This window comes from Nipponia nippon, unplaced genomic scaffold, assembly GCF_047370975.1.
Source record: "Nipponia nippon isolate SJK-2023a ecotype South Korea unplaced genomic scaffold, ASM4737097v1 scaffold_5, whole genome shotgun sequence".
Classification (NCBI taxonomy): domain Eukaryota; kingdom Metazoa; phylum Chordata; class Aves; order Pelecaniformes; family Threskiornithidae; genus Nipponia; species Nipponia nippon.
The window spans coordinates 79,631,771-79,654,612 of record NW_028262369.1 but is presented as its reverse complement, the minus strand read 5'-3'; the positions used below and the strand labels follow the sequence as shown (position 1 = coordinate 79,654,612).

Sequence of the window (22,842 nt, the reverse complement as noted above, 5' to 3'; positions counted from 1 at the left end):
CATTCAAAACCACACATTTGTCTTTTTAATGACTGAAAGTACTCTTACGTTTGTGATTGGAACTGCTTCTTGATGTTCTAAATTGTCATTTTTAATGTTGTAACAGTGGTTAAAGTGTTTTGGAATGTTTTTTCTGAATAGTAATTTTTAGTTTATAGTAGTAAGTTAGAATGTCTTCTGGTATTTTGGCATTGGGTGTCCAGGGCAATATCTTAAATAGTTTGAAGATAAATGATAAGATTAGTCATTGTTGTCCCATAACTCTTTACTCTGCTAATAGCGTGAAAGCTAATTCTAGCCCTACTAGATGAGAGAAAGCTTCAACCACTCAAACTCCCAGAGTCAGGTATCGATTTACAATACACTCAGCTGAGAAACAAGGCAGTGAGGCATTCCTCAGCACGTCACTCTTCTTGTCTGATCAATGCCTCTGAAGACAGGGCACCATTTCGTACCAGACTCTGAGAGCTGAATAATGTTTCTGCAGGCGTCATATATACAACCTAGGTGCATTTGTATAAACAAGCATACAGTGAGAAGCCAAAGTAGGAAACTTCATTTTTTAAAACCGTTTGTCAATGCGCTTGAGAGGGCACCTCAATGGAAATAAGTGGCCTACATAAAGATAAGAATATCCAGTTATGAGAAGCAAGTCTTTAGTATGTGAACAATGAACATATTGTCAGAGAAGAGATCGATGCAATGTGTAAGTCATGGCTCTAAGGAATGGAAAGACGTTTAAGTCATGCACAATTAAGAAGCTTAGAAGTGATTGTGTTACATTGATTATGAGGCAAGAACAAATTGAGGACTTAATATTTGTAAGTGGAAATGATATCAAACTTAATGTGTTTTTGAGGAAAAAACCTATGAAAAGTACAGATATTTTCAGGGCTTAGCAATTTTGAGTAGGAGTTGGTTTGTTATGCCTCTTTATCCAGTTTTCCATATTCATCACTCTTAAAATTCTTGGTTTTCTCTATGATTTAAAATTGAATCAGGATGTATGTTTGTAATGTAACAGATGAACTCTTGATCCTAGTGAAGCTGTTCTCAAAACATGCTGTTGACTTCATTCATGCAGGTAAGTTTTATTACCTAATTGATATATTTGATTTATATCTTGAAGAAGAATTCTGATTTGTGCTAGGTAAAAATGTAATTTCAACTTCAACTCTTTTACCTCTACCTTAAAGTAGAGGCACATTAACCTGGAGGAATACTTCCCTTTAGTTTTTTTTTTTTTTTTTTTTACATACTGGAATTTTACCAGCTGACTTTCGTATGTGCTAAAAAGATGCAGTTTCTTTTTCTGAACTTATTTTCATATTTCAGTGCTGTAGGACTAATGCATAAAAAAATACAAGTGAGAGAGATTTGTATTAATAAATTAATAAAAGTACAACTGCAAATCATGTAAATATACATATCATCCATCATTCAATAATTACTTATTAAAAATTTTGTAGAATGTTTATAAATTCATTATGATGGAGGTCCTCTTTTGTTACTTATCGTGCAAATTATTACTCATACTTTAACTTGTTTGACAGTAAAATGCTTTTTACATTATGACATACAATGTCATACAACATATAATGTCATTGGAAATATTTGCTATAGAACAGCGATTCTCAAAGGGAGAAAGGTTGAGGATGGGGACAGGGATTTATCCTGGGGAAAGTAATAAAAAAGGGTATGAAAATTTCATCAAAATTTTTGATCTCCCTTCCTCTCTTCTTACTTTTCTTGCTCAAACTTTTTTTCCTCCATGAAATCTTTTCAGCTTTCTGTCAAGCCCATGGAAGACTTGAACTTAACATTGTCCTTAAGTAAACGAGTCCTAGGGAGTGAGATGCAAGTGTGCTTCCTCCCTGCACATCCTCTCCAGCGCTCCTAGGCAGCTGGGCTTGCTGTAAGCTGAGTGCTACATGGGGAGTGTTTTGGTCTCGATAGGATCGTGACTGGGTTTTTTAGGTATGTGGTAGTGAAGTTAGGCTTTCTGCTGGGCTGGGTGATGAGGGAGTTCTTGGGTGAACTACTGGAGAAGCTTGGAGCAAGCCAGCAAGTAGGGAGATGTGAATGTATCCAAAATATTCCAAAACCAAAAAAGGTCAAGATGAAAACTGTTACCACTGTAAAAGACAGCTAAAGACAGATGAGAGTGTAGAGCAAGAGGCATGTTTTCAGTGAGAACACAACGATCTGATACATAACAGATGGCCAAAGCATAAGACTGTGAATAGGTACCTTACACAGCCTGTCCCCTTAGTGACTATGCCCCCTAAGAAGAAAGGACCTCAGTGAAAATGTGTGATATATTACAGTATCAAATCTTAAGATTTTGAAATATGAGCATATAGGTTTATCAGCAGCATTATGAAATTTTAAGATTATGTTTAATTTTACTACTTATTTTTCTCAGGCTACATCTGTACTATATTTGACAGCGTGCAGCCAGAACTTCATTCTGTCACAAGCTGCTCCTGAGGCAATATGCACCTCTCTGTACTGTCTCTTATAAGAAGTCTTTCTGGATTTGGGAGGTGGGTTGCTTGCAGATCTCCAAGTTTGAAGCAGCAGATAGCTGAGCTTTTCTAGGAAGATGTCTCTCTCGAGTTATTTTTGTTCTTGTGCCCTGAATAGCAGACAGCCAAGATGTGTTCACACTGCAGGTAAATGGGTTTACACACCTTTGAAGATTACCTTTTCAGAATAGCATCAGAGCTATTGAAACCACGTGGGCCTTGCTGAAAGCAGACAGAATGGATGGCTGTAGCTATTTTGGTCTCCAAGCTCCCTTCAGAAACATCCTATTTATCCTATATGCGGTCCAATTGACCTAAGTTTTAATTATTTCAGACTTCCTTCCACTGCCATTGCTGGTGTAAGCGTTTTCAGTTTCTAGGTGGAGTGATTCATCCCAGTCTATGAGTGCTTAACACAGCAGCTTGGCACATGAGAAGCTAGCAACCAAGCCTAAGGGCTGCTGGGGTTAGTGGTGTCTGTGCTACTAGTAGTCATGATAACTCTGACACTTACATGTGTCAAATGTCCTCATCTAAGTTTTGGAGCCAGACTATGTCTAAATCTTACTCTACTTTCCCCCCCTCCTCATCCATATCTAAGATACAGTCTTAGCCATCCACAAGGCTATTACTGTCAAAGAGTGTCTGTTTTCCATCATGCTTACAAAGAAACAAGAAAGTTTCTCTGGCCTTATCAAACAAAACCTGCCCACATCAAGGGTGTTTTTCTAACTAGTTGCTTAGGCTATGTTATCCTGCTGTATAAGTTCTCAGAAAATAGATGACTGGTTTCCTCTCAGAGGGCCTTTGCAGCCTTTCTTCGTTATCTGAAATTCCATTTTGTAGATGTTAACTCCATTGTTGAAATTTTCAATTTGCATTAACATTGTTCTTTCGAAGACAATTCCCAGTCACATTTAGGAGACACAAATATCTGCAAAGCTCCCTCATTATCCTCCTTTTAACCTCTTCTTTTTCAAGATACCTTTCAAAACTCTTCAGTGGTAGCTCAGCTACCGAAGCTACTCCTTCACCTTAAAGGTCTTCTTTCTCTCTGCACCATCTGAGCATTTTTCCTTATACTTAGATTGTATGCTGGTTGGGGCAGTGACTCCTTTTCTCTCTGTGTTTGAATAGCACATACAGCTAGGGGTCCTAGATTCCATATATGAATGCCTGCCTATTATAGGCATACAAAAATATCCATAGGTATGCAAGGCAACAGGTAATGTTGGACACAAACCAAAATAGAACAATTTGCAGGTAAGAATCTGGAATATAAGAGGTGTTAAAGTTCAAAATTATGTACTTTAGAGGGGTAATATGAAGGAGGTTGCATTCAGAACTAGAGACCAACAGAGCCAGAAAGCAGGAGGTTTTTAAGAACAAAGTTACTGAAACTTCCAGCAGTAAAAAATATGCCCTACAACACTGCAATACGGTATTTTAACTGAGACAACACATCAATGTCTCAAAAAAAAAAAAAATCATTCTTGTTTTAATCCCCCAAAGCAGTTAATAATTACTGCTTCAGGAAAGCCACCTGAATTAGAAGCATTACACAGAGAAAAACAGACCTGCAGACATCTAAATAGAAGGGAAAATTGCTTACTGTGTGGACTTCAGAATAATGCTAATCACAGTTTCACTACCCACAGCCATTATTTAGCCATCTTCACAATCTTTTCTCACATAAAAGAGAGCAAATGGCTCATATTTCATATCTGGAATTTATCTGAACAGACAGCTAAAGGCATAAGCCATCCTTTTCCAAAGTGCTAAGCAATCAAGAATTCACACAAAAGTCAATATGAAATTCTTGTCACTCTGTTTTGAGACATTGTATTTTTTGCCTAAGCACCTAAATATAGACTTAAATACATAAGCTTACACCTATCTTATGAAATTTCAGCCTTATATCATAGTCAATCTTGCTTTAATCACAGGAGAGAAAAAAAACTATTGCCAGAACCGACCAGTTTCCTGCATTTCAGAACCCTACAAAGCATATAACCCTGAAAAATAAATGTCACTGCTGAGACATCCATAGAAATGTTATGTGCAAAGAGGTCAAAGAAAAAGGGAGAGAAAATTTTGCATAAAACACTTATTACTACTAGACAGTTAAATAGTACTTGATGTACTGAAGACAGATCTGTTTCAGAACAGAGAAATAGCTTTTAAAAACAAAAAAATGAATGTTTGCTACTCCCCTGCATTTCTTTAAATTAATTGATTCATATTTTCCCAGCTTTTTTTTTTTTTTTATTTTTCCCCATGAAACTCAATCTAGCTAGCTATTATCTAAGAATTAGGCATGCAGACATAAGAGAGGGGGTACTGTATCAGCTACTTCACTTTCTCTTGTTAGCATGGCTCATCATTTATCATTCTCTACTCTTGAGCAGTATGCATTTTTGTTTCTCCCAGCAGAGCCACTAAAAATTATTTAGTGCTGGTTCAGGATTAATCTCAGCTTAGACTTCACAGATGTATAGAAACCTGTCTTGAGGGGAAAGTAGAGGGCAAGTCTGAGGTCAATGCCCACAAGTGACAGACTCACAGCCAGCCTGTGCAGCAGCTAGGCAGCATGTAACCTAGAGTCAAAACTACCAGACATACTGTCTAAAAGATATGAGAATTTCTTTTACCAGGCTGCAGCCCTAGAACTCCCATAAACTGTAAGAATCCTTGGGACTGGCATTACATATAACAATTAGTGATTTAAAAACAAAAAACAAAACCAAAAAACAAAAAAATGTGTACGCCCTTCGAAGTTGTTGCTCATTTTCAACTCATTGTAGTGATAACCTAAGCAAACGTGGTTATCAGCAAACCAAAGGAGACAATGGTTCTTTCTAGGTTGGATTGAAGTTTGTGTGTGAAACAAAATGGTAGCGCCACTGCTACCAGTGTTGCAGAAAAACATTTTCAAAAAATAATTCCAAAATAAAAACCAAAAATACTATTTGAATAAAAGTAATCTTCAATTGGAATTCTACTTAAAAGTTACTCAAAGTAATTAAGTTTTTTCTAATCTCATTGCACATGTATATCAATAAAGCTGTAAACTTCCGTCTACTATATGTCCCACTCATGAACTATGACAATGTTTTCACTTCAGAGCAAGTATAATCCTCATACCTGGGGATGCAAGACTGTATCTACATTAGCATTTCCAAATTTTCTATTTATATTTCTATTAATAGAAATATTTTATAATTTTATATATTTTATATATATTATATATATTTTATAATTTCTATTTTATCTCTATTTCTATTTCTAATCTCATTTTTTGTATTTTGGTGCCTAGTTGCTCCTTATTGCAGATGAATAGGCTACTGACATCCTCCACCCTGCACTCCTGGGATGTGGTTTTGTATTACACAATCACAGGCTCACAGACTGGCTGAGGTGGAAAGGCACCTCTGGAGATAGGCTTTTGTATTAGAATAAAGATATTTTGCAACATTTTCTCACACATTTATAGGCCAGGTGGGTGCAAATTCTGCTTCGACAAAATGTTGCAGGCAGTTTTATATTTGCCTATCAAAAAACAGACAGCAAATGAGACAGAAACATCCTGGAATAACATCTGGCAAGCCTTCCTCATCTAGGTGTGTCAGTAAATACAGTTCTACAAAGCTCCCCGGTCCCAGAAAACAGTGCTATGGAGTAAAGTATACTATTTTGCAGCAGATTTTAAGTATGTTTGATATATTTTCCTTTTCTCAGACCCTATATATGTCTTGCCCATCATTTGCTAAACAAAATCAATTTAGTTTGCCATTAAATAGGAATGTGTTTTTAATGATTCATGTACACTGGTTTTCATGTATTTGGAATTATTCAAAAGAAATAAAACAAGTTTTGGTTTGAATTAAGTCCAGTTTGGCATCTGATTTAGCAAGATACTTTCTAAGTTGGTATTGCATTTCTTGTGAGTATTGATTAACAATCATCTTCTACGCTACAATTTAAATTTTTTAATTTGTACTAAAGTTAAACAGCCTATCTGAAGATGTGTCCCTCCATAACATTGACTTTCATGGAAGAAAAAGAAACTATACATGTCAAATTTATTTTTTTCCAACTATGAACTGTTCCTAAAGGACACTCAAGACAATATTGTGCTCTTTCCTTTGCAACTGTTAATTCAGAAGATAAAATATTTTATATTTACTCGATTAACATGTTATTCCAGTTGGTGAATTTATTTAGCTTATTCTAAAGCCATACTCTAAAAAAAAAATAAATCTGCACAATAAAATGTTATTACCTCTTTCTAAGTAAATATATACATATTTAATTATATATATTTACATTTATATTTTTGTTTGCTCTGTAGCTTAGAAGCCAATGCATTAATCAATGTTAAGAAATACTCCTGGATCTGGGGACACAATCACCTCTCTTGGTAAAAAAGAGGTACAATTTTCATTTGTTTTAGTTTGTAGTTCCCCAAGGAGTTTGGGGACATGGCTCAAGAGTTAGCTCGCATCAGAAGGCATACCCTGTTGACAGGGTGCATACAGCCACCAGGTTTTTAAGGACAAGACCCTTTGCAGACACAGGGTATCTCAATGCCAGTTAGCCTTGGCATAGACGGAGCCAAAATGACTAAGAAAATTTTTATTGTAATACATCGATCATTTTCCTTGGAGTGCAAATCTTTGTTTCAGATACAATATTTTATTAATTCAGAGTAGTAGATTTGTAATAAATCTACTATTTTGAGACAATATTTTGTGACAATATTTTGAGACAATATTTTGAGACAATATGAAGTCCTGAAAACATAGTAAAGGAAATAGTCTATTTCCCCCAGTGTGTGTGTAAAGAGAAAATAAGTGGAGCTGAAAGCAATAATACTCAGTTGTGAGGTTTCTAGATAACTTTTGGATCACATAGTTAATGTTTAAGAAAAAAATGAATAAAAAATTGTTGGATAACTTCTTTTTCAATTCAGCACTGTTAATGTAGCCAGTATGGATCTCTGAAAAGTTCTCTGTCTCTATCCATCACTGCACATTTCAGGTGATATATTTGGCATTATTTAGGCTTTCGTTTCAGAAAATAAATTTATCAGATTAGGTTTCTCAGCTGTGAAAAATACTGAACATTAACATAAAATATAAAACATTGACATGGCTCTGGTATGGTCACTTTATTTAACCAGCTTTTGAAGTGTCCTAGTTCTCTCTGCTGAAGATAAACTATCAATTTAAAAAGTCTTTTAATTAAATGTATAGTATTCTCCTGACAATAAGCAAAAATGTATCAGATTTGCCAAATATCCTTTTCTTACCCCTTTTATTCACATACTTGCTATGGTTAATGAGTAAAGCCTACTTAATCTAAAAGAAACACTAAGAAATTAAATAAGAACGTATTTTCTGTTCTTTCTAGATCTATTTGAAGTGTTTCAGAGTGTATATTTATCAAGAGATACTTGATAAAACTTGATAAAACCTGTAGAATAAATGTTTTGACAGGATGCTTATATACTTTAAGAAAATCCTAATGAAGATAGCTTTTAGGAGGTCCATTTTGGACCCCATATAATTTATGATATACTTTTCTTTAAGTCTGTTGTACCTCAGATATCTATTTTTTGTAGACTCACAGAGACCACCTGGCTCATCTCCCTGCCCAAGGCAAGATGGCTGTACCTATTTCCCAACAGATGTTTCATCTAACCTCTTCCTACAGACCTTCATGACAAATTTCACAGCTTCCCCTGACACTCTTTTGCAGCTCTTCACTGTCCTCTCTATTAGAAAGTTTCTCCCTGTATCTCATCTGGATGAGCCCATTTCTTCAGTCTTCACTTCCTGTCCCACCCACTATGGATGTAAAGAACAGAATCCATCTTCAGTATTCAGCTTCTAATGATCCGCCAGCCTTCTCTCTTCTGTTTTCATCTCTAGACCTGCTCCAGAAATCCTGCAAAGCTACTGAAAGCGCTCTGCTGAGACACTCCTAGGAGGAGCAACTATCATCTTCCTCAGAAATATCTCAGTCACAATTTCCTCTTGGCAAATAAATTCAACAATAATTTGAAACAAAACAGTTAGACACTTTAACTCATTACAGAAAATGAAAGATCTCACTCTGAAGGAAACACCATTAAAGAGTAACTAGAAAATGGAGTCCAGGGAGGGATGAGAGGATGGAAGCATTGCAGGTAAATACATCTGGAACACAGTCAAGTCATCGGCTTAAAATGCACTTAAATAACCAAGCATTTGAAAGCTTCCTTTCAGATACATTTCTTCAGTTAAGAAGTACTGTAGTTGCTGCTTAGTTTTGCCATCTTTGACCAATACCACTATTAAATAAAGCCTATTTGTACCTCACAAGCCTCTATATTTATTCCTAAATTTTTCTTTCTGACCTTGACAGGATTTGGGTTTTTTTGGGTTTTGTTTTGTTTTGTTTTACCAGGAGGATGATCTTCAGTGTTTTGAATTGTATTATGAAATAATTTTAAAAAGCCAATGCTGGTAGAAAATTAGAGAATCTGTTTAAGGAGTAGGAGAAAGATGAAAAAGAATGATCTGCATGTTTACAAGGTACTGAAATATATTACCAAGATAGAAGGCATGAGATGGGATAAAGCTTGAAAGCACAAACTGAGCAGGATGTTTCTGAGACCAAAAATAGAGGGGTTATGTCTTTTTTTTCTCAGAGACTTGTGAAAAAAGAGGAAATCAATAAATAGAAGGATGGAAATGTTTTAAAATAAAGCACTGGAAAGATGGTCAGAGATGCATTGGCCACTGCTGAGACAGAAAGCAATGGAAACTTGTATTCAGAAAAAGCAACATAATGAGAAGGCCCCAGCACAAAGAGGAAGAAGAAAGTGAGCTGGGGCTGATAAATGCCAACAAGCAATAGAATGGTGGCTGAGTCAGAAATGTGTTTTTTCAAGTGATATTTAATATGGCAGGAAAGGGAACTACCCAGAATTTTGGTAATAAGTGCAAAATAAAACCAATTATTGTTGTCAGAGCTAAATAGCACGTTAGAAGAATGTGAAAGGGGGCCTGGAACCACACACACTGGTGGAAATGGAAGAGACAGAACTGATGAAAAAATAATCAGTAAAAGACAGGAAACCTGAGAACACTGGACACCCATGTATTCAGTAAGACATCACAGTTATTTTTAAAATAAATATTACTAATATTCAATAAAAAGAGATCAGTACATTTTACAGAAATTGGACTAACCCCACTATGGAAAGGGCGATGATTTCTGAGTCTGCGTTTCTCATTTAACTAATTACTTCACTGATACCAAACTTGCAGTTGTTTCCATCCAACTTTTATATGTTTTCATGGATAAGAATCTACGAAGAATAAACTTACAACTAGAAAAATGGAAGTAATGTGTCATAACTACTGAGCTTTGGGAGAAACATTTGGAGAACTTGCATGATACTCCCCATTTCCCTACAATATTAGGTTCAGTAAGAAATATCAGCTGTAGCTTTCAATAGTTAAAATTTACTCAAAGGTTCCCTTAATTTCTGTTTCAGAATATTTCAGCTTTATGATTTTTTTCTCTTTGAGCAATTCGATCTCTTAAGTGCTCTAAAACATTATGCTAAAAATAGGCTAATGGTATTCCTTATCTAGCATGCCTTACTGACAGCATAACATTTTTTTCCCTCAGTTTACAAGCGTGAATATATATTGCTTAATTTTTAATTTAGTTTATCTTCTGTTGTATTCATTTTGGCATCAACAGAAAATCTACAGGTCAAATACAGGTCTCTTACTCTTGTGGAATCCCACAGCCTCATATATATGTCGTCTGTCTTCAACGGAGAAAAAGAAGGTAGAATATGTTCCTGCTATTGGAAGAGAATCAACAAATCTCTTCATGATGTTTAGCCCAAAAGACCCGACACCTAACATGTTTTCCCACAGGTGAGTTGGTACTGGAGTTCAGAAAATTAATAAAATTAAAGAAAAGACATTAGTCCAGAAGAGTATCACAGTTCTAAACACACACACAGAAATTAGAGCAAGATTTCTGCTCCTTTTTGAAACAAATTTGCAAAGAAGTACACACTTCTCCTGATTACTGCCAGAATATTTCTCATAACCAAGAGCAGGAAAACCCTCACACTTTAATCTCAGTTCTTCAATTTAAGGCAGTCAGAAATGATAGAGAAGGATCAGTAAAATACCATTTAAGGGACAAAATCCAATGCTAAGCTTTGTGGGATTGTCCCCTAAATATATCTGCTTCTGTCATTAATGTACAAAACTCTTACAGTAGAATTCACATGTTGGAAGGCTGTGGTGTGATACGGATAGTAGAAGTGATGTCATCCTTAAAAGTCAACAATCAGCTGTCCTTTAAAATGCTTGGCATTGAGATAGTACGTTGAAGAGTTGAGTCATATTCATAGATGTTCTAAAGGTTTTCTAGTTCAAGGCCACCTTCATTTTAAAAATGAAATAATCTGTCATTTATTTTAGCTTCCTAACTATCTCGGTTGTTCACATTTACAACTTCTGAAACTTCAAAGCAAGTTTAGGTTATAATATGACAATTTCAATGTAGATTTCAGTGATCAATAATAAAGTACCCTTGCTCTTGATATAAAGTATTGTTTCAAACACCTGATAGGATATATTATTCCATTATATACATTCATCTGTATAATTTTCCTGTAAGCCATTATTTTAAAATTATTTATTTCTGGTACAAGATACTATGCAAATTGCTGTTGTTTTCCCAGAATTTCCCTTGAATTGTACTGATTATACTGTGCCTTATGCAAGAAAAACTTGACATTCCTTGAGGCAGGCTAAAGCTCTTACTTCCCCCTTCCCCAATCATTGATACTTTCTTTAAAATAAGGAAAACTTTTTGTGACTGCCTGGCAAACAGGACAATCAGTTTAAGGCTGCCTGTCTCTAACTTGCTTTCTTGTGTCTAAATACTTCAGCAAATATTCAAGATCACACAAACCAGGCTCAACAGAATAAACTAACGGCGTGTCAGTCTTGACAGCAATCATCCTGTTATTGTTTCACATTAGGTTCTCAGAGTTATTTTTAGTGCAGCCTTTTTTCCTTTGTACTTTATATTAACACATCGGTCAAGCCTGAAAAACACAATAGAAAAGTAGGTGCACTTCAAGAATGCAACACTAACGTCAGCCAGTATAGCTCAGGAGTTTGACACCATAGCTATGAAATAAGCATTTCATAATTGAACAGGTTTTCAACAAGGACAGAAAACACCAATCCATTTTCAAATACTGCAGAATGAGCAACAACAACTTTTTCAAAGTGGAGATGAAGGGCGGGTGGTTGAACAGACAGCCCAATCCCAGATAAATTAGTTCAGTGGGAGTCTTTTAAGCACATACCTCAGACAAGCAGCAGAGAAGAAATCCATTTTAGAAAAGATGCTGAAAGAACTTGATGTCCACCTGGCAATTTTCTTGTGCTGTTTGAAAAAGCAAGACGGTTCAGATTATGAACCGAGTTATATCTACAGCATTACAACCAGTCCTGGTCAGCATGTAAATGAAAGCAAGGGCTTCTGGCAGTGTACCTGATCAGAAAGACTAAGAGCAGAGGGAGATAGAGGAAAAAAAGCCCTTTCTTCCTTCGGTAAACCTCAAACATTTGTCTGAAGCATTTAGCCTTAAAGCCGAGCTTCTCTGTGGGAAGGAAAACTGTACGCTCCTGCAATGCTAGGATTTTGACCAGACCATTGCTTGCTTTAGCCCTTAATATGTTTTCCATGTGAAGGAACATGACCTCTGTTAACTTCTAAACAGTTCAGGGGGAAAATCTTTAATAATAATTTAACACCACCCCTCCCAATAAACTGGCAAACACCCAAAAATATAAGGCCAGTGAAATCCATCTTGTAACAAAATGCTGTGCTGTCAAAAAGACCTGACTGTAGCTTTTGAAACATTTTTGAAAACACCAAAATTGGATTTTGCTCCTCAATTACATGCTTAACAATAACTACAAAGCACACATTCAGAAATGATTAAAAAAAAAAAAAAGGGGGGGGGGAGACATGGGGAGACCCCATGCAGACATCTAACATAAATGAACTAAGGTCTAGGATTTAACATCTTGCTGGCTTACCTGATAAAACATTAATTTCAAATGTATTATGAGGAGAAAAAAAAACACAAAAAACACCAAACCCCAAGAGATAGTGATGATGAAATGCTTGAAAGGCTCTCTAATAAACTTGTTCAGATTCCCAGTTCCAAAAGATTACCAAGTATTTATAAATTGCTGCATCCTCATTGGGAAGAAAAAAAAAAAAAAGGACCTCTGCAGTATCCTCGCTGCTTCATTCTCGGCTTCCTCTTCTGAGGCTCACCCTACGGTACCTAATACAGATCAGCAAATAGCAGGCGGGGGAAAGAAAAAAAAAAAAAAAAAAAAAAGAAAAAAGAGGGGGGATGGGAGGAGAAGGAAGAGAGACAGAGAGGAGGGTGAAGAAAGAAAAAAAAAGGGGAAAAAAAGGTATTGAGCCATTACCTTAAAGGACAGCCCCATCTACCGGCAAAAGAAATGAACCGGCTTTTTAAAAAGATTGCTTTTTAAAAGATTTTCTGACTTAAACGGCCCTGAAAATCTACAGTCCCATGTTCCTTCAGCAAGGAACAAAGGGCAGGGCTTGCACTGAGAAGTAGATTTCTTTATCCAATGTTAAACGAGTAAAAGTTTTCATTAATTTTCATTTCTTTTCTATTAATTACTTGTCTCTGAAACATGAGAAGGAAATAGTCTGGGTAAGGGTGATCTGTTATGAAAGCACCAGAAACCTTTCCAGGTCACCCCCTGCCATGCCACAACTAAATGCTGTCCCCTGTCTCGTTTTACATCTCCCCACTGAGCAGTGGTGGTAGATTCAACATCTTCAGTCATTGGTTCAATAAAAAAAAAAAAAAAAAAAAAAAAAAAAAAAAAAGGTTCCTGTGCCAGAGTCCATATATTACAGACTGCATTGCTAATCACGCAGTACACGACTACCACAGATAGATACAGACAGATCCATACATTCCTGTGTATTCAGATGACAGCTGCGCAGCCAAATCTGGAACTTAGACAAAAAGTGTTCCTTTTTAAATTTCAGACTGCTAAGTAACAGTAACTGCTAATACAACAAACTCCAGCTGCATTGGATCAGCCTCAGTTTGTGCTAAATCAGACAGCATTATATATTTCTCATTCTGCTTTCCTGACCAAAATAAAAGGAAAAAAAAAAAAAGTGGAGCTGTGATGGTCATCAGCAAAACCTTGAAAACCCTAGTTTCAGCCATGCTGGAGGGGGTGGGTGCAGTATGGTAGGAAAGGAAAGAGGCAATGACTAGGAAGGTGAGAGGTGTACAGAAGGGTCAAAAATGATACTGCATTTCTTTCATTCTGTAATACAATTTTGGCATGTAAAGATATAAGAAAACAAACGTAATTAATACCTGTATGCAATAAGGCTGTCATCTATGATATAAAAGATACTTAACACGTTAACCTGTGATTCAATGACCCCAGGCAGCTATAATGAATTTGATCCCCTAGAGTCCATTCCAGTATTGTTCTGATATTTTCTTTTTAAAAATTTTTACACCATGAGGTTTTGGCTGCTTAAATTTTGCTTGAATCCAAGCTATATGAAGCTGGATTTCTCCACCTCCCAGTGGTGGCCTGACATGCTTGGCCCTTCACAACAAACACTTGGAATCTCTCAGTATAATACTGAATTTTCAAGCATTTATCAATACAAAACATTACGAACAACTGTTCTAACAATGAAATATAATCTCATAAATTTCTAAATGTTTTGTCTGCAAATATTTCAGTGATTAAAAGAACACAGCAAGCAACCTTATGACATTAAATATTTAGTTAAAACACACCATAATATATTCATATACTAATACTCAAATGCTGACATACAAACGGCAAGACGAAGCTGGATGCAACCATGCAACCTGTGTCCTTTCAATGTGCCTGAGCACTGATTTAGAAAGACTTCACGTGCTTTCATGTTTCGCTGCTGCCATGATCACCAGTTTTGAACTTAGCTTTTCTGCTGGCACTACTGGTTGGCTGCTAAATAGCTCAGACAGATCCTCACTACCCAAATGCAGTTCAATTCTATGACCTTGAGGTAGAAAGTTCTATAAACCATTATCTTATTATTATCAGCTGGTAACAGCACTTCAACTGTTTCATTCTTATTTAGGTATAATTGTAAATGCTGAGTTATATTTTTTTCATGCATTTGCAAAGTTCTTCGGGGTCATGAAGAACATTTGCAGGTGACAAATTGCTTTGTAGTCCTAGTAACACTGCTAACTCAGAATCACCCTTAAAATTTTAAATACTAAACAGATGTTCAGATACTATTGCTGATGCCAATTGATCATTCCCAGAAATCTTTTGGTTCCTGGATGTTTCTGGAAATGATGAATGGCTTGGTGTTTATAAATACAAATTTATCACTAGGTTAAAAGGCAGAATATTTACTCCTCAGCTTGAAGTTTTAATATGAGTTCCTCCAGTCGTTGGTACAGTCTGGGCATGTTTGACATTTTACAGGCATAGCTCCTGTAAAATGTTGCATTATGAAATAAACACCACAAAAGAAAACAATAAACTAGGAATCTGGATAGCTTAAACAATATACGCTGGCTAGTAAAAATCTTTGAGATGCCTCAGGTACCTACAGTTCTAGTCCTGAACATAACACAGAACACACGAAATTTCTCCCCAGCCTAACCATAATTTTAATATATTATGAAAGCATACAGTTTTCAATAATCTTAAAACATCCTTCTTTAAGCATCAGTAGAGGTTCAACATAGGATGCTTAATATGACCACTGACTTTGAGAAATCTCCAAGTATCATTAACAGAATACTGAAAGCTTTTTTTAAGCAGCATTTCTCATGGCTCAGATTTCACTGGTCACACTGGTATAACCAGGTACTCAAGTTCAGCTCCACCAGCTTACAATGTCAGGAAAATTGATAGGGTTTGTGGTTATCTTAACAAGCTCCTTTGGTGGCTTCTTGAACCATCCCATATGGGGTTTGAGAGAGGAGACTTTATCAACACAATAGCAACTTCTTTCCAACTGCTAAAGAGCTAAATCCCTTGAATTCTTACATTTTTAATGTTTTAAACTTATACATTGCACCACAATTGCAGAAAACAAAAAAGGTGTAGATTTCTCAATCACAGCTGCTCCAACTCTAAGATAAATGGAAAGTTAGTAAATAAAACACGGTCTCCCTTCCCTCTCCCCCCCAAAATCCAACTTGCCTTCTTTATTGTCTCTAAACAAATAGGACACTGCTAATAGCTAGTAAAATAATTTTCAAAACCAAACAGATCTAGGATACTCATTGCATTTACTTTGGAAATTTTTGACCACTTCTTCCTGCAGGTATGTTGACAGCTTCTCCCATCCTGAGTGCCCGAGGAGCGATCATCTTCATGGGCATTGGCTGAAGCAACCATCCAACAGGCCCAAAGGAGAGCAAATCCACGCCCTGCACAGCAGGGACACAGTTGCCAGGCAAACTTCCACTGCAGCCTTGAGCTTGCAGTCTTGCAGATTTCAGATTCTGCAGACCTGGTAACTTTGTGTTAATGGAGATTTGTGGTTCACTTCCCCTCATACAAATTTTGACCAGTCCTACTCTTGGCTCTGCCTCAGGAATACTGTCCAAATGTTTAAGCACAGTGGTGAAGAACAGCCTAGTAAGTTTTTGGCTCAAGTGCCACAAACTGCCCACCCTTAGTGATCATCAGGCACTGGAAGATTCTGGTCTTCTTCAGCACATGAAAGGATTCATCTGAAGTCCTTCTCTGTTGATCCTCTGCAGCACATTTCCCTTTCTGAAAGGGACCTATAATGAACTCTAGCTGAATAAAAAGAGAATGTAGTTCTTTTTGTCACTATCCTGTTCCATCATTTGTTCTGCAAACATTATAGTTCTGTACAATCTAGAGGAACCTTTGAAATTAACCTTAGAAGCTTAGATGTTCAGCCATGGCAGTAAACCATGCAAGCAACAATGCAGAAGAGTGTGTTCTACATATACAATGAATACAGTGTTAAGAGCAATATATATACACATATATTTTTAATGACAGTGTCTGAGGTACATTTTATTTATCAAAACATTCAGAAATCCCCCTTGATTCTGTACAGTATCTCTTTCTAGTGTTCTAGGAATGAATTCTGTGAATTGCAGTGGGTGTGGAAAACAGGTAATGGAGTAATTCATCTAATATATAAGGAATGAGCCATCCAAGATCCTCCATGGACAAGCAGGAGAACACAATAATCCAAGGGGCTTTTTCTCTTTCTAAACTTGTGAACCAATTGTACTGCAGACACAGAAGAGCTATACAAGCAGTTAAGGATAGAAAAACATCATCAGGGAGAACCAGGACCTGGAAAAATGACATGGACTGTAGCAACACAGAACAGATGATCTCATCCAGCCAGTTTCAATGAAAATTGAGGAAAATCTCTGAATAAAAAGAATAATAACTTTTTGCGCAAAGAACAGAGCACATATGCCAGCTTCTAAACAGATATCTTCAGAATAGATATAGCCCATTTCTACAGCAACAGAATTTTGTCACATTTGGAATGTTTCTGTGTACTAGATGCAAATAAAAGTTGGCAGTTCTGGACAGTGAAAGATCTGCATTTGTGAGCCCAAACTTACCTGGAAAGCTTGTGAAATATACTATTACAGTCCTACATTTAGATGTTATATGAGATAAACTAAAACATAGATGTTTGTAGTCTTTCTTTTTCAATTTAGCGCTAACTTAGCATGATTGTCATCAGAATATATATCTCAACAACTCAATTAAAATGGGCAGATAAAATCTGAGATATAAATTTCTTTATAGAACCTAATAGTCTAATGTATACTCCTATACTTTGGTTACGTTATGACTTACAAAAACTGGTCTCACGATTGTTTAATGCTAAACACATTATTCTAAAATAATTTAATTCACACACTTTCATATTGTTTCCATGCTCCTCAGTTTTAGTGACATTTCCATGGCTATGAAGAGGGCACAGAAACTCCCCTACAGGACAGAAAACTCTAGTACTGTGAGGAGAATTGAAAAGTTTGTCAGAAACTGAAGCTGCATGTTGTGATGTGAAGGAATATGCAGAATATTGAAAGCAACCTACTGATGTAGCCGTGGGATTGGACAATTCCAGTAAACCACAGGAAAATACCAGGAGGAGGCACTGACCAGTAATGGCCCATATCCTGCATTGTGGTGGGTTCAAAGCATACCTTACAGCTCAGATTCAATTTCTCGGACCCAAAGTGATATACCAGAATATAGGATATATAAATACACATATGAAACACCATTTTCTAACACTTTGTATCCTACTGAAGCATTTGCAGCTTGCTATGCTGAGAAGTACTCTGCATGCCCTTCTATGAACCATGACGCAAAAAATAAAAATAACACTTCCAGAAAACCACCACACATTTAAAGACAATAAGTCTTTTTGTTTTTCTTCTAATTGAATAGATAGGTTATTAATACTCTTTAAGCCTGTAAGAAAATACCTCAAGCACCCACACTTGAAATGGGATGGAACACAGTGTACCCATATATAACAGCATAACTATTTTAGAACACTTCAGGCAGCAAGAAAAAAAGAATCTGAAGTACATCATTACAATAATGCGTGGTACTTAGCAGTTTTGTTCGAAGTTCCTATACTATGCTATTATTTTATCAGTTTGTTTGCAAGGCATACTTCCATATTTTGAAGTATAAAACGGTACCTATAAAGTATTATACAATGTAATATACTGCATTGCAACAGAGGTCTTTCCAAGATACCAAAAATGAGTTACATTTTCTTGAACCTAACTTCTTTCACAATGTAATTAATGAAGGCACCAACCTGGTATTTCTACTAAATCACAGCACAGACCTACATGACTGTCATTAAAAAAAAAAAAAAAGTAATTAGTAACTGGTAAGGTAAGACCATGATGAAGAGGCAACTGACTGCTTGGCAGTTCTTTTCCAGAGAAAGAGAGCTTTGAAAGATGATAAGAAAATGATAAAACAATTCACCTCATTTACAAACAAGTGTTGAAATTAAATTCTATCAGTGATTTCTAGAACAGTGTGAAGAACCACTAATTTCTAGTGGGGGGAAAAAAAACACATTCAAAGGATTTCCACTCTTCCTATCAAAATTAGTTTTAATCTGATATTAATACATAATCTTATATCAATATTCAATCTTACTTTGATTTAAGAAAGGGAGCTTGGTATTTATTCTTGGAGTGAATAGTTACCTATTAGACATGAGAATTCTGTAAATGCCATATTGTCAATAGACAATAATTTTGCATTTTTAATTTTCTGTTTTGACACTCATTAAAATAATTCAATACAAACATCACTATTTTTAAGTTAATATATTAAATGAAATCTTGGTAGTAAGCTGTTAAATATAACTCAATACAATGCTGACCAAATCTTCTCTCAGGTATTTTTACTATAATTTCCTCTATATTTTTGAATTCATGAGTGTATCTTAAATGTGTATTATTTAATTTTTACAAAGTGCTAACTCCCACAAAGTAGACTCACAGTACCACGAGACAGAAGAAAGTTGCTGTCCAAGGTACTGTACATAAACACGAGTTTTCCAATTAATCTCTCAAATGCATTAAAAATATTTTCAAATTTATTATATAGCAATTGCCCCTAGCAAGCAAGCTAGCCTTGTTGAAATTCCCTACATGATACTGCAGTATCAGTGTTATGCTGTTACTTTCCAGGGCCTCTTCTGCTGCATTCCAGTATAATCAGACGTTCCAGCACCTGACAATACTCAGTATGTATAATTCATTTAAGGACAAACCTGTTCTATGTTTTGTTGCAGATTGATTTTCAGCAGGGTGTAAATACAAAAAATTTCTTTGAATTCTACATGGTGCATGAAAAAAAGCTACTGTCTAATATAAATCTAGCTAACATGTACTGTTCTGCAGAGCAGTCACTAAATGTAATTTTATCTGCAGTATTCACCTTACATATTTCAGAAGCATATAGATTCATGCATTCATGCAGTAAATAGCGAATAGCATCCTGTATTTAATTGCTACTTCAAAAAATAACCAAAGAGTGCAAGAAAATTAAATACAATTTTTTTTCATTTTGTTTTGTTTAATAAAAGCAGCATATTTGTAATTTTCAAGGCTAAAACAATGCAACAGCCAGGAACTGCAGTAAACCTCTCAGAGCTAATAGCTATATCCAATAATGCTTTCCCACACCACCTTCAAGCAAATGGATTTCATTCACTGCTTAATCAGTCAAATTAACAATAATCCCCATATGGTTAGAAAAGATGTTTGTTAAACAAACCCAATTTATGATTTATTTATTTGTAAAGTGTCTTAAAGCTGAGATGCCTAGAAGAAGTACTACTCTGTTATTTCAATCATGCTGAGAGAGCTGGTTTAACCTAGCAAATTCTCTCTGCAATTCACAGCATGGCTGACAGCTATCTGCATAGAAAAATAGCACAGTAGCCATTTAAATCATGCAAAAATATTTACCCGAGAAGATGTAGCAAAGATCAGGATCCAGCTTCCAGACCCCATGAAGCATGAAGCTGAGGGAGAAATCCAGTAGCTTGCTCAGGCCAGCAGTTTCTCTCCTACACTTGACCTAGACTGCCTTACATAATGAGGAATCAGTGCTGTATCCTGTGTGGAGGAGCAAGCTGAATGTCATCACTGGCAGAAGTAGGGAGAACTGGCAGCAGGCAGGCTGGTAGTTAGCATGGAGATCACGAAGTCTGCTTTCCCTGAGTGTTCTGGGAGAAAACACAAGAACAGCTCAGAAATGCTGGTGTCATTCCTCCCCTGGAACGAATGACAGGAAGGAGCGAGGGTGTTTGTTACAAACGTGAGGCAGACAGCAAGTGCTAAAGCTGCATCTGTACCTACTATCAAGGTAACAGTGTTCCTGTCACACAGTGCCTAGAGGACCGCATAACTACAGCTAACAGGAGAGCAACAGCAAGGCAAAGTAAGGAAGGAGAGGCACAGACTGCTGCTGCATACATTTGTCTATATATTACTCATTGTGGTGAGTAGAAGAAAAGCAATGGTATAAGATAAAATACTGGGATTAATTTCCAAAGGGAAGTGCTATTCCCTTAAACAAATCTTACTGCATGCAAGTTAGTTTCTGGAAAAATAACCATTTGCTACCTGTTTTACCTGGTGTTACAGGGGTTAAAGTGCTTGTATTACAGAGATTTTGATATTTTCAAGAAAATGATGGGTAAGACACATTCCTGGTTGTGAAGATGTTTACAGTCATTTCTGGTATTTCTTTGCTATTTTTTGGAGAGAAGCTTTAGGATATTTCTTAGTTTATTATTGTTTGGGTCATATTAACACTTCCTCTGTGGAGGGTACAAGACATGAAACAATTACCCAGGCTTAGCCAGCACTTGGAAACCTACACAGCTTTGTTGTTTACAAAAAGCAGCTTTATATTAATTAAAATCACTGCATATAATGTGTATTCCATATTTTATTTCATTTGAATACTTGATTAGTAAGTAAAGAGCCTTAAATACTGATACTGCATATACAAATTACTCTTGAATGAATATTTTGAGTTATATAGTTTCTCCTTACAAAAGAAGGCAAAGGTTTCACTAAGATGGGGCATCTTAAGTTTTCTAGTTATATTTGAGACAACTTAATTAGGTACGACCAAGAGTAACTGCAACTGGACACAAATTCCTAATGTCACAGATCAATATGACTTGATAATGAATATAGTAACTGAGAGAGAAAGAAAGTGTCATTTAATAATACTTAATGCCCCATTTTATGAAAGTACTTCTATATTTGATGGTCCTTCTTGTTTAAATTAAATGGGTTTGGGTGAGTGAGTGAAATAATGGACATAATTTTCAATACGGCTCTGAAACTTGCCAAGTTAAAATCCTGGGCTGCATTAAATAAAAGAGGAAAGAGGAACTCAGCAACAACATTGCAGCAACATCAAAAGACAGGTCACTAAACTCATTGAAAGTTTTAGTATCAATGTGGAACATTGGCTGGGTTTTACAGAAGTCAGCCTAGGTACAAGAACTATTACGCTTAGTTATGCCCTTCGCAGAGTAAACATGATTTGAGCTCTGATCTCAGATGGGAGAATCAAGATGAAGGTGAAAGGGACAAAAATAACCCTTTTTTAAAATAAAATCTATTTAAATTATTACTTCTCTTTTATAGATAAGCATATGATGACTTTTCTAACAAATTTGATCATGTTAAAAAAATATACTTGAGTGTCACTGGTTTTTGAAATACATGTTTTCCTAGCCCTTTGCTGAATGATTTTCTTTTTGCTTTCTTGAAAAAATGAAGGGAAAAAAAAAAGAAAAAAAAAAAAGAAAAAAGACAGGATCAGAAGCATTTGGTAGAAAAGGTTGATCACTAATAACTCAGGATATATGAGCTGTAGGTCTGAAGTATATTATGGAAACAAAAAAAAAAATGCAAGGTAAATATCATTTGAGAATGATTTTTTAAACAGTTGTTGCTGCATTTGAAATCAATAACTTTTTATCCAATCAGTGCAATTTATTTATACCACATCAGCAAATAATTTTAAAAATATCTCGGTGCATTTATTGTTTCACGTATTGGTGTTGACTGTTAATGAGGAGTCCCTATTAAACCTTTATATAATTTATATGTGCCAACCTCTACTTTCAGTGTTTTAAGTGTTAAATAAAAGTATTTGCTTACAAGAAAACTATTTACATACTGGACCCTGGTTAATCAAGAGTTGAAAATATCATGACCTGTATTAGGCTATAAGAGCATACAACAATAGTTTAAGGTGCAAAAGGTTGGCAATTCATGGCACTCAAAACAGCAAAGCAGCCAAACTACTCATCTAAAGCCAGCTCAGATGCCTCCACAGCCATGGCATGGCTAGTACATCACCAGGATAATTTGCCTACAGATAACCAAAAGTTGACTGCATCAGGTAGAAAAATAAATAAAGTTTATAGGTAAACTATAGGTAAACCAACCCAATACACAGAAAGTCAGTACAAAATGCTACCTAAATGAACAGGATAGCAAACTTGACTGTCAGCATTGCAAAGGCAGTATGTAGTTTGCTTGATGTTACAGTTCAGGCAAACTTGTCTAAGTTTGATACAGCTGATTCCATCTTTGGGCAAA

The 22,842-nt window shown here is 35.9% G+C and overlaps 1 protein-coding gene and 1 long non-coding RNA gene across 7 annotated transcripts in view; one reads left to right on the top strand and one right to left on the bottom strand.

The window, feature by feature from the left end:
- The window catches only part of LOC104009974 (sodium channel protein type 1 subunit alpha), a 104,854-nt gene extending 84,183 nt beyond the window's left edge, over positions 1 to 20,671 (bottom strand). For 4 of the 6 annotated variants that reach the window (XM_087731664.1, XM_087731666.1, XM_087731660.1 and 1 more), the window contains exons 1-2: positions 20,179 to 20,671; positions 11,926 to 12,005 (exon numbers count right to left, since the gene is read on the bottom strand). The gene's annotated coding sequence lies outside the window, so the exon portion shown is untranslated. Of the gene's footprint in view, positions 1 to 11,925; positions 12,006 to 12,664; positions 12,817 to 20,178 lie in introns of those variants that run through there. The other 2 variants (XM_087731663.1, XM_087731662.1) reach the window with 2 other exon arrangements.
- The window catches only part of LOC148052357 (uncharacterized), a 66,613-nt gene continuing 64,348 nt past the window's right edge, over positions 20,578 to 22,842 (top strand). Inside the window, exon 1 of the long non-coding RNA XR_015698770.1 lies at positions 20,578 to 20,713. This is a non-coding gene — a long non-coding RNA (uncharacterized LOC148052357). The remainder of the gene's footprint in view (positions 20,714 to 22,842) is intronic.